This window comes from Eschrichtius robustus, chromosome 8, assembly GCF_028021215.1.
Source record: "Eschrichtius robustus isolate mEscRob2 chromosome 8, mEscRob2.pri, whole genome shotgun sequence".
Lineage (NCBI taxonomy): Eukaryota > Metazoa > Chordata > Mammalia > Artiodactyla > Eschrichtiidae > Eschrichtius > Eschrichtius robustus.
In genome coordinates, this window is record NC_090831.1 from 128824841 (window position 1) to 128836868 (window position 12028).

Sequence of the window (12028 nt, forward strand, 5' to 3'; positions counted from 1 at the left end):
AGACTCGGAGCTCAAGCCAAGGCCACACGCTCCCCAGGCTGCTCCTGAGCACTCGGGGTCCAGACAACTCACACCAATAGTCCTCCCATCTCACAGACCACCACTCCTTATGCTCACCTCAGACATGACTTTTCCCATAAAAAGGCGGCTGTATGACAGACATAATAAACAGATGGTGTTCACTCCGAGGTCCCAAGATGCAGTGGTGAGTTTCCTGGGACAGATCTTGTAAAGTATTCCTCATACAGGCTGATGACCTCACACCAAGGTCAACGTGTACTGATACACCTCAATGGACAACAGGGTGTGGACAGGTAACTTCCTCCCGGGGAAGCTGAGAGCCTGCAGAGGACACGCGAAGACGAGGCCCCGAGTCCCCCCTGAAGTGAGCGCTAACAGCACCAGAGCGCCTACTAAGTTAAGTAAGTCACATAGGGATCTCAGCTCTTATTCTAGTGGCGCAAACTCAGATGCCTTCTGCGGCCGAGCAATAACAGATAAGCGGGAAAGCAGTTGGTTACTGATTAGGATCCATGATCCTGAAACATGGAACTTAACGCTGCCAGATTATCTAATTTTTAAAGAGACTATCTCTCACTCAAAAGACACCGAGGCTTTTGACTCTGATGACAATATGGTACTGGCATAAAAAGACAAATAGATCAGTGGAACAGAATAGAGAGCCCAGAAATAAACCCAAGCATACATGATCGATTAATTTACATCAAACAAGCCAAGAATATACAATGAAGAAAGAAGTCTCTTTAATAAATGGTGTTGGAAAAACTGGACAGCTACATGCAAAAGAGTGATGCTGGACGCCAGTCTTAAACGATATACAAAAATCAACTCAAAATGGACTTAAGGACTTGAACGTAAGACCTGAAACCATAAAACTTCTAGAAGAATACACAGGTGGTAAGCTCCTTGACATAAATCTTAGCAATTATTTTTTGGATTTGACACCAAAAGCAATACAACAAAAGCAAAAATAAATAAATAAAAAATATAAAATAAAAAAGCTTCTGCAAAACAAATATCAACAAAATGAAAAGGTAACAACCTACAGAATGGGAGAAAATATTTGCAAATCATATATCTGTTAAGGGGTTAATATCCAAAAATACATAAAGAACTTATACAGCTCAATAGCAAAAAAATAATCTGATTAGAAAATGGACAGAAGATCTGAATAAACATTTTTCCAAATAAGACATACAGGTGGCTAACAGGTACATGAAAAGATGCTCAACATCAGTAATCAACAGGAAAATACAAATCAAAACCACAATGAGATATCACCTCACAACCGTTAGAATGACTACTATCAAAAAGACAAGAAAAAAGTGCTGGCGAGGTTGTGGAGAACAGGGAGCCCTCCTGCGCTGTTGGCGGGAATGTAAATTGGTGCAGCCACCGTGGAGAGCAGTATGGAGGTTCCTCAAAAAACTAAAAATAGAACTACCAAATGATTTAGCAATTCTACTTCTGGGTATGTATCCAGAAGAAATGAAATCAGGATCTCCAAGAGATGTCTGCATCCCCATATTCACTGCAGCATTATGTACAATAACCGAGTCATGAGGACAATTTTAAGCGTCCATCAATGGATGAATGGTTAGAGAACATGTGGTATATAAAATATTATTCCTCTGTAAAAAGGAAATTCTGCCATTTGTGACAACATGGATGGAACTTAAAGCCATCACGCTAAGTGAAATAAGTAAGAGAAAGACAAATACCATATGATCTCACTTGTATGTGGAATCTAAAAAAACAAAAAAACAAACTCATAGATACAGAGGACAAATTGGTGGTGGCCAGTGGAAGGGGGGTGGAGGTGGTGAGCAAAATGGGTGAAGGGGGTCAAAAGGTACAAACTCACAGTTATAAAATAAGTCCTGGGGATGTAATGTGCAGCATGGGGACCAGAGTTAACAATACTGTACTGGAACCATCAAATGCTTACTTTATGCTTTCTGCAGGGAGTGTGGATGTACATCTAACTTACCTAAAATGGTGTAAGACTTTTTAAAAACTTTATCCCTGGTTCTCATGGTAGTGTTAGGGGATGAAGTTTTCTATGAGCCCCAATAACCAGCTGTAATATTGAATTCATGAGCCCAGGCCATAACCTATCTCTGCCCAGTGAGAGAAAGGCCTAAGAAGATCAAAGATTACACTTTGGCAAAATTCTTTGTTACATGATATTTCTGAAATTTTGAAATAATCTAGATGTACCAAAAAGTTATAACAATAGAATTCCCATGTAGCCTTCACCCAGCTTCCCCTCATGTTAACATGCCACAGTAAAATTGTCTAAACCAGAAACTAACACTGATACAATAGTGTTAACTAATCTACAAATTTGATCAATTGTCTCTGAGATATTTTGTGAACAAGAATTTTCTTTGCCAACAAGAATGCTAATGTCTAAAAGAGTGTACCTTCCAAATTATAAGCCAAGTGTATACAGTGATGTCACCATACTATGTGGAAGTTTCCAGACAGAGGAGAATGAGTCACTGACAAGAGCTCCATGAAATGAAGAGTACGTCTAAGTATTCATAATTCCAAACACAAGGTTCGTGTTTGCTACATTAAAAGAGGCGAATAATCTTCAAAACAGTTTATGAGATATACTAATTAGAGTTTCAGGTTATAGAATTTAGAAATAAGCTTGATTTTATGGACAATTGGTTTATGGAAAAGGCACTGAAATCACACATATTGTTTACTACATTGCCACAACTGACTCATCATCTGGGGAAACAATAAAGCTGATCAAGGATCGGCTGGAACTGCATTCAGGTGCTCACGTCGGGGTCGGACCTGACTGCAGTGACCTGAGTGCAAGACGAGTTGCCATCTCCTAGGGAGCCCCAGGAGGGCAGGCAGGGCAGCTGTGCACCCCACGGGCACCCAAGTTCTTGTGACTGTCCATCTTCAAGGTAAGTTCATGGTGGGAAGTGGCTCAGAGCCCCAGTCATAATTCCCTGTCACATCCACGGTGCTTCTCCTGGCGGACTCACTTCTTGGAGTCACCTTTCCGGGGGCCCTACACAGCAACCTCCCTGATCACCCCTGAGCCATGTGGCCACAGCTACCCACCGTGGGGGGCTGGGTACACTGCCACCTTACAGAAAACCAGACTTGTGGTGCTTAGCATGAAGGAGAGCAGGTGTGTGCCAGTGACGGTCTGCACAGCCACTCTCATTCCTTTCATCAAAATAAACTCCAGATAAAGGGATGCCTGATTACCAAAAAATGGAGGCTTAAAAGTAGTTATGTTTGAGGTGATGAAAATGTTCTGGAATTAGATGGTGGTGATGTTTGTGAATATACTTAATGTTAAAAGAGAAAAACCACAGGCCCAAAATGGTCACTTGTGTCACTTGTGCTAAAGCCCATGATACTTGACCTAACTGCAGTTTCGGCCTTCACCAGAAATGTAATCTTGATCAACCAGTCTGGAATCTTCTAGTCTTCACCAAGGAGGTAGTCTGCCACGTGGGCCCTCTCCACCCCCAGAGGAAGACGAGGCAATCTACATGATGAAACCCTTGCTGTTCCCTTCCCCCCAAATGATGTCTTGAACCAAAAATATTCCTTCTTTTTCTTTGGCTAATAGCTCCCTTGCCCCACCCTTCTCCCTATAAAAACCTTCTGTTTTGTACAACCCCTGGGAGCTCCTTCTAGGTGCTAGATGGGATGCTGCCCTAATCATAAGCCACCTAATAAGGCCAATTAGAGCCTCAATTTACTTGGTTGAATTTTGTTTTTTGAACACTAAACACCAGTGAACTGTTTACTCTGAGAGTGAATTTTACGGTGCACCGTCAAGCCCCCCAAGATGGCTGCTCTCTTGCTCTCTGGACATCCCCTGCTGGACCAGTCCCTGCCTCACCTACACCCTACTCACCTGGCTGACCTTCCCTCTTAATCACAGAGTCTGATCAGTAACTGCCTACATGCTTATCCCCGGCCCCAGCTACTGACCGTCCTAATCTTCCCATCAGAACGGCTCCACTAGGATAGTTTCCCTGGTAACCAGCCGACCTGATGTCCATCCCCCTGTAACCCTCACCCCCGCCCCGCCCCACAGCCGGAGGTGCCACTGCAGGACTTTGCTTCAGAGGTAAGATCCTGGGTCCAATAAACTATTGATGTCTCTGTCGCCACCACCAGGCTCTTTCTTTGGTCTCGCGACTGGGCAATTACAGGGCTTGCAGGCCTGTAGGGTGCAGCCCAACATGTGATATGTGAGCTACATCTTAATTAAAGGAGTTAGAGACAAAAACAGATAAATATTTTTACCTTGGAGTAGGGACTCTTGGAGTAGGGAAGTCCTAAGTACGATATCAAAAAATTTATGGGAAATTGTCAATTGTGACTACTTCAAAATTTTAGATTTCCATGTAGCAGAAAACAATGTGAACAAGTTAAAAAAACAAATAACCAGGAAAAATATTTACAACACAACAGAAAGACAAATATTTACTACTGTAATAGAAAGGTTTTATAAAACAATAAGAAATACCAAAAGTGGGCTAAGTACATTTAATAACTCATAAAAGCAGAAATACAAATAGTTGCTAAAATTCTTTTTAAAGTTCCCCCCCACTAGTTATTAAAAGTGTGAGAAAAACAGTATTTGCCCATCAAGTTGCCACTAATGTAAAAGACTGGCAAAATCCAGTGTTAGCTAGACACACACATGCTGCTGATGAGAGCATGATGATATGGTCTTTCTCTTGGAAGTGTGCATTCTCTTTGATCCACTTTCATTTCTAGGAATTATGTGACATTGTGACTTATAATAAAAAATACACATGTGGTCCTCCTCCATTTCTGGAACAGAGCTCTGAAGACCCTTGGAATTTCCTAAGTGATAAGAGGATAAGGGTATCTTTTTATATTCATAACAAGCCCCTTTCAACCACACCTGGGCTTATGTGAATGAGGTGACTTTTTTTTTTTAATTGAAGTAGAGTTGATTTACAATATTGTGTTAGTTTCAGGTGTACAGGGATTCGGTTATACATATATATACACATATTTTCTATATTCTTTTTTTTCTGATTCTTTTCCATTATAATTTGCTACAAGATATTGAATATACTTCTCTGTGCTATACAGTAAATCCTTGCTGTTTATTTATTTTATATATGGTAGTGTGTATCTGTTAATCCCATACTGCCAATTTGTCTCCCCACCCTTCCCCTTTGGTAACCACAAGTTTGTTTTCTATGTCTGAATTTGTTTGTTTTATAAATAAGTTCATTTGTACCACTTTTTAGATTCCACATATAAGTGATAGCATGATATTTGCCTTTCTCTGTCTGACTTATGGCATTATTTCATTCTTTTTTATGGCTGAGTAACATTCCGTTGTGCATATATTCTTTATCCATTCATCTGTCAATGGACATTTAGGTTGTTTCCATGTCTTGGTTATTGTAAATAGTGCTGGTATGAACACTGGGGTGCATGTAAATTTTCAAATTAGAGTTTTCTCCAGATATATGCCCAGGAGTAGGATTGCAGGATCATACGGTAACTCTATCTTTAGTTTTTTTAAGGAACCTCCACGCTGTTTTCCATAGTGGCTGCACCAATTTACATTCCCACCAGCTGTGTAGGAGGGTTCCCTTTTCTCCACACTGAATGAGGTGACTTCTGGAAACTCCCCAAGGATGGCCAGGGGAACCAACCAACTAATTAGGGGTCAGCCCCACCCTCCTGACCTCTGGGGAGTGGAAAGGGGCTAGAGGGTGAGCTCATCGCTAGTGGCCAATCATTTAATCCATCACGCCTATATAGTGAAGCCTCCACACACACAAAAACCGCTAACTGAAGGGACTCCGAGAGCTTCCGTGTCGGTGAACGCATGGAGGCTCTAGGAGAGTGGGGCACCCCGAGAGGGTGGGGAAGTTCAGTGCCCCTTCCCCAAACCTGGCCTGTGCATCTCTTCCATCTGGCTGTTCCTGACTTGTATCCTTTATGGGAAACAGGTAATCTAGCAAGTCAACTGTCTTCCAGCATTCTGTGAGCTACTCTAGCAAACTACTGAACTGGAAGAGGGGGTCCTGGGACCCTCTGATGTACAGCTGGTTGGTCAGAAGCACAGGTGACAGCCTGGGCTTGGGATCAGCATCTGAAGCGGGGGTGGGGTGGGGTGGGGGGGGCGGTTAGGCAGCCAGTCTTATTGGGACTGAGCCCCTAACATGTGGGTGTGCACTAATTTCATGAAGATAGTGTCAGAATTGAATTGAATTGTAGAACACCCATGTAGTTATCCACAGAGAATTGGAGAAATACTTGGTGTAGAAAAAAACCCCACACATTTGGTGGTTACAAGTGAAATAGTGAGAGTACGAGAAAGAGGAGTTTTTCATTACAAACTTCTAAGGAGATAATAGAACAGTGTGCTAAGATACATGTAGAAAGCTATTTGTTAGTATTTACAGTAGTTCGAAACTGGAAATAATCTAGACACCCATCCCTAAGGAGTTGATTAAAATATGGTCCATACACATCAAGAGGAATACTATATAGCCATTCAATGGAATGATGTAAACCTACATCTATTGGTAGGAAAAGAAGCTCATGAACAAACGAGGTTCCACATACATACGACAATCCTGTGGTTTCATGTGGTTCGTCACAGAGCAACCACATGGAATTACAATGACAATTTAAACGCTGAAACTTGAGTTAGGTCAGGCAAATCAGCAGAAACACTGTGACGGTCCAATATCATTGCGCAACCCCCCATCTTTTCTGGCTGAGCTGAGAGGCTTGCGGGACACCTCAGATCCCCGACCAGGGATTGAACCCAGGCCTCGGCAGGGAAAGCGCTGTGTCCTAACCACTGGACCGCCAGGGAATTCCTCACTGCCTTTTGTAGACAGACTTGGCTTCTATTTCAAAGACAAAGCCTCATAAGGAAACTAATTAATTTAATGTTTGACACATCTAGACTCTCAAGCTTAACCAAATAAACGTAATGAGGATGTGGAGACCCAAAAATGCTTTCTTGTCTGTTACAAGTTTTTAACATAGCCTGTATGATTCCAAAATCCTCATCATAATTTAAGAAATGATGATTTTAGGCAACTCCAGTAGATGAAAAATTTCCACGAGGATAAGTGAGGACTCACTTAGAAAAGCCCCATATGGACCAGATAAATGCTGAATGGCTTTTACGGAGCTGGTCTCAGTTGTTCTTATACAGCCCCACTATCAAAAATTTTAAAGTCTTATTTTAGTCCTTTATAGGATCTGCTACAGCTAATTGTGACATTATCTTAAAAATGTCAAGCAACTATAAGAGAACATTTAAATAAATTATTTAAAATAACAGCTAATACTTATCAAGTACCTAATGTTTCAGGCCCTGTGTCAGTGGCTGTGGCATGTCGGCCACAGCCTGGTGCACATGTAACACATACACAGATACACATGCACAGATACACATGCACTGATACACATACACAGATACACATGCACAGATACACATGCACAGATACACAAACACAGATACACATGCACAGATACACATACACAGATACACATGCACAGATACACATACACAGATACACATGCACTGATACACATACACAGATACACATACACTGATACACATACACAGATACACATGCACTGATACACATACACAGATACACATACACTGATACACATGCACTGATACACATACACAGGTACACATGCACAGGTACACATACACAGATACACATGCACAGATATACATACACAGATACACACACACTGATACACATGCACAGATACACATGCACAGATACACATACACTGATACACATACACAGATACACATACATAGATACAGAAGCCACCCGGCGTGTTCCACTACATGGTACACAGGTGTGATTCCCCCCCTTTCAGATTGGTAAATAACTATGGCTACTGTTTCCTAGCGCTTTTTCACAACCACAGGTCCTGCCCCTTTTACGTGTTGGGGAAAGGAATGCAGAAATCATGAGGAAACAGAAGCTCTGGTCAGCTCACGCTGGGGCTCAAGGCCGCCAGTTCCAGGCCTGTGCTCGCTGAGCACCAGTGGCTCACAGCGGCTCTGCCTAAACCCCTCCCAGATGCAGAGCTCGCTGTACGGCGGGAAACCTGCAGGGCCGCGCCCTGTGACACGTGGAACAGAACCACCATCTTTAAAAACCTTTCCCGGACTGTTTTTCTTCCTTCCAAGGCAATCACGCCACATTCTTAAAGCCCAAATATCGCACACGTGTTCTCTACCTGGTTCAGTGTCCTCACCAAGCACCACGAAGACAGGTAACAATTTTAAACAAGTCCCTTTGTTCGGTCTCAGAGGCTCTGATCTTAGCTAGGGCTCTGTCAACTGGTCTCAGGGCCTCCTGTGTGAAAATAGGTGCCTTCTTTTCATCAGCTGTAACTGATAAGTAAAGTCTATCTGAGAAGCAATGTTTATAAAGTGGTTATGGGTAAGGACTCAGGAGCCAGCTGGCCTGGGATTCGAATCCTGTGCCCTGTGGGTCCCCGGGCAGGTTACTTAACCTCTCTGTGCTTTAGCTTCCTCATCTGCAGAGTGGGAATACTAACAGTACCTACTTCACAGGATTGTCAGGAGGATTAAATAAGTTACATATTTAAATAAACATGCATATACACACACATATAAAATGCTTAGAACAATACCTGGCACAGGAAAGCACTATTTAAGTGGCTACTGCTATTATTATTGTTGTTGTTACTACTATTTTAAAGCAGTAAGTCCCTTTTGCAAGCTATATACATAAAATTCGTCTCATTTTAGAACCACATCTTAGATATCTACTTATGTTATCTGCATTATTAAATGTTTAGCTGTATAACTGAGAAAGAACTAAGTCTGCTCGAGTTTCTAAGGCCTAGAAATATGGACCCTGGGACTATGCCACACTTCTGCAACTCCCCATCAGCACTAAGACAAGTGGAAAGACAGACGATGTTCAAACACCTGACTCAATATCCTGGCGCTGGAAAATTCTGAACCACCCGACTGGAGTCACTAAAAAAAGAAATCAAAACCCCCAAACCAGGAAGAGGTGAGACTCAGTGATACTGACCTGCGTTCACAGACAGCTCTTCAACTCCCTAGCTGTGTGACCTCAGCAAATCTTAACCTTCGTGTGTTTGGGCCCCTTCTCTGCAAAATGGAGGCGTGTGTTTTCCCATTTCCCAGGTCTTCGGGCTGCTGAGAGCGAGAACATGGCACCTGCCTCCTCCCTTCCCCTGCGCCCCCTTCACCTCCTTGACTTCGAGGTCTGATGAGATGCCACAGTGAGGACTAAAAAGAGAAAAGAAGAAGTGAATCACTGCTGAGACTGAAGTAAAGAGAGGATGAGAGAGAGTGGAGGTGATGAGAAACTCTCTAAACAGGCACAGGCCGGGGAGAGAAAGGTGCTAGCGTCGACAATCATACCTCTGTCACTTCATCCTCAAGGCCACTGTTAAGCCGACAGAGAAAAACTATAGAAGATTTCAAGAGGGCTGTGAAAGGAAAGCTGCAGAATCAATATGCTAGCTCCAGAAGTATCCCAAATCCTTGATTCTCAGTGTCACTGTTTGTAAGCAGTACATTCTTTTAGTAATAGCTTCTCAAAGGAAAAGACATTACATCCTTCACGTAGTATTCTTAGAAACTGATAAAACTTTCTTCCTCAGATTCACAGCCCACATTTGAATCTCAGCCTCCTCACATCGAGACACTGAAGATCCTTCTGTTTCTCTCTGGTCCTCAGAAAGCAAGCACAGCAGCTGCTGCTGCCCTGCTTTCTGTAATCCATGCTTGTGAGAACCTGACTTCTTCACACCTTTAGAAGAGCACAACACCAAAGTCATATCCAGTATGACTGGGTTTTGTGTGAATTTGTTTGATTACATTTGAACTTGAAAAAACTTTTTCCTAATTGAATTGCAAAGAATTGGAAGTTAAATAACTTATCTTGAAAACTAGCTCCCAGCACTACTCCTTTAAGACATATGGATCAATCACTTAGTTTTGAAATTTTATAATCCACTTTTTAGAGTTTGAGCAATTTCTACCGATTTTAATTACATTCTTTTCAGTGGAACAAGTAATTTGCATATGCAATCCTTTTGTTTCAGTGGTATTTGCAATAATGAATTTTACCTGAACAATATTCAAAAGCCAAAAAAATGCTTTGTATTCTTTCAGCCAGGAAATGACTTGGTGGTTTGTGTCAAGTATTTTTTAAAAAAATACCTTAGAAAAATACCAACAAAACAGAATAGAAAAAGCCAGCATGCATCACACACAGTAAAAGTAGGTACTGTTTTGTTAAATTTTTGTTTGTATGTATAGAAGTATGTACGTGTGTGTGAGTTACAATGTAAACTGGATTTCTTACTCTGGTCAGAAGTCTGAAAGCCACTGCCGTAGAGGCTTCTATTTGTCAATGAATGAAGCACATGCTAAAGGCATTTGCCTTCCAAGCACTCTGGATTAAGCTGTTCACACCACAATCAGGTATGTGGCTCAGTCCTTCAATGGAAGAAATCAGAGAAATCAAATCTAAATAAGTCAAATAAATAACATACATGATTTCAATTACTGATGCTACATTTTAGGTTGCAAGAAATTGATCTATCAAAAACTCCCCAACAAAAAGGAGAGAAAATATCCACTCCTTCCTCAGTTCAACATTCCACCAGAATAGTTATTGCCCTTTATAAAACTGAAATGAAAATAACCTATATATGCTCTTAAGTTTTAGCCATGATGGTATTTAAGATTAAAAAATAAAAAACACATTTGAGTACTTATAAACCAAAATATGAAATCACTTTTTGTAAAACTTTAATTTCTGAGACATTTAAAAAGTCACACTAAAAGTATCTCATAGAAACAAGACTGATAACCTGTAAACAAAACACTCTGTAAACAAAAATAATTTGCCAGTGCATCCAAACATTATTTTTAAAGTAACATCATACCAATTTTTTAAAAGTTTAAAAAGTCAGTACTGCATGTATCCTCATACTTAAAAGAAATTATTGTAAGAACTCTGCCTTTATACACTAAGTACTGTGCTAACAACATAGAAAGCCACCTAGGGCTTTCACGCGATGTAAGCCTGTGTTGCTGGCAAATAAGGCGGTTACAGAGGCCACAGGGCGGCCGACTGCTCCAGAAAGCCAGGCAGAAGCCGATGCCCCGAAGGTCAGGTATGTATGTACCTTCAACGCACCCGAGACTGAGAACCACCAGGAAGGTTTCATTCTCATCCACTGTCAACCCCTCAGCGTGGCACTGAAGGTGCTAACGTGTGTGTGTGTGTGTGTGTGTGTGTGTGTAATTTTCACATAAAGTCTCATATTTACAGCAGATCTATTTTTACATAGAATGTATATAAAGCTAAACAAATTTTAAATCTAAGAAATATCTTGGAAAATCAGTAAAAATCATTACAAACGTTATAATCTGTAAAATTTATAACTTCAAAATAATTTATTTACATACTGTAGAACCAATGAATGATAAGAATTGGCCCAGTCTCCTCAAGAAACTTTGTGATTGCAGTGCCTAATGTCCTTTTAAAATAGATCCTAGCGGTGAGAAAACATAAAAGGAGCATTTGATTTAACGCAGTCAGCGATGTACCCCATCCACTTAGAAGGAAGGCAGTTTCAGGCCCGTCCGGCTGCCGGCGCCGGGACCTCAGACCTGAGGACTCGTGCCCGCCCCGCACTGCACTCACAGCTGCAGTAACAGGAAGCTCACGGGTGCCTGTCCTTACCGGTCCTCCGGTGCTCGGCCTCAGTGCGCTGCACCCGCTTCTGCCACAGGTGCATATGCCAGCCTCCAGTGTGCGTCCAAGAGAAGCACCTGCATTCAGAGTAAGTGTCTCACTCAAGAGGAAGATTGTGCTTGTGACCAGGAATACACCAGGTGTTTCTAGAGCCTCAAGTGCTTGTCATTACGTGCAGACCGAGGATGTGACCACCCGTA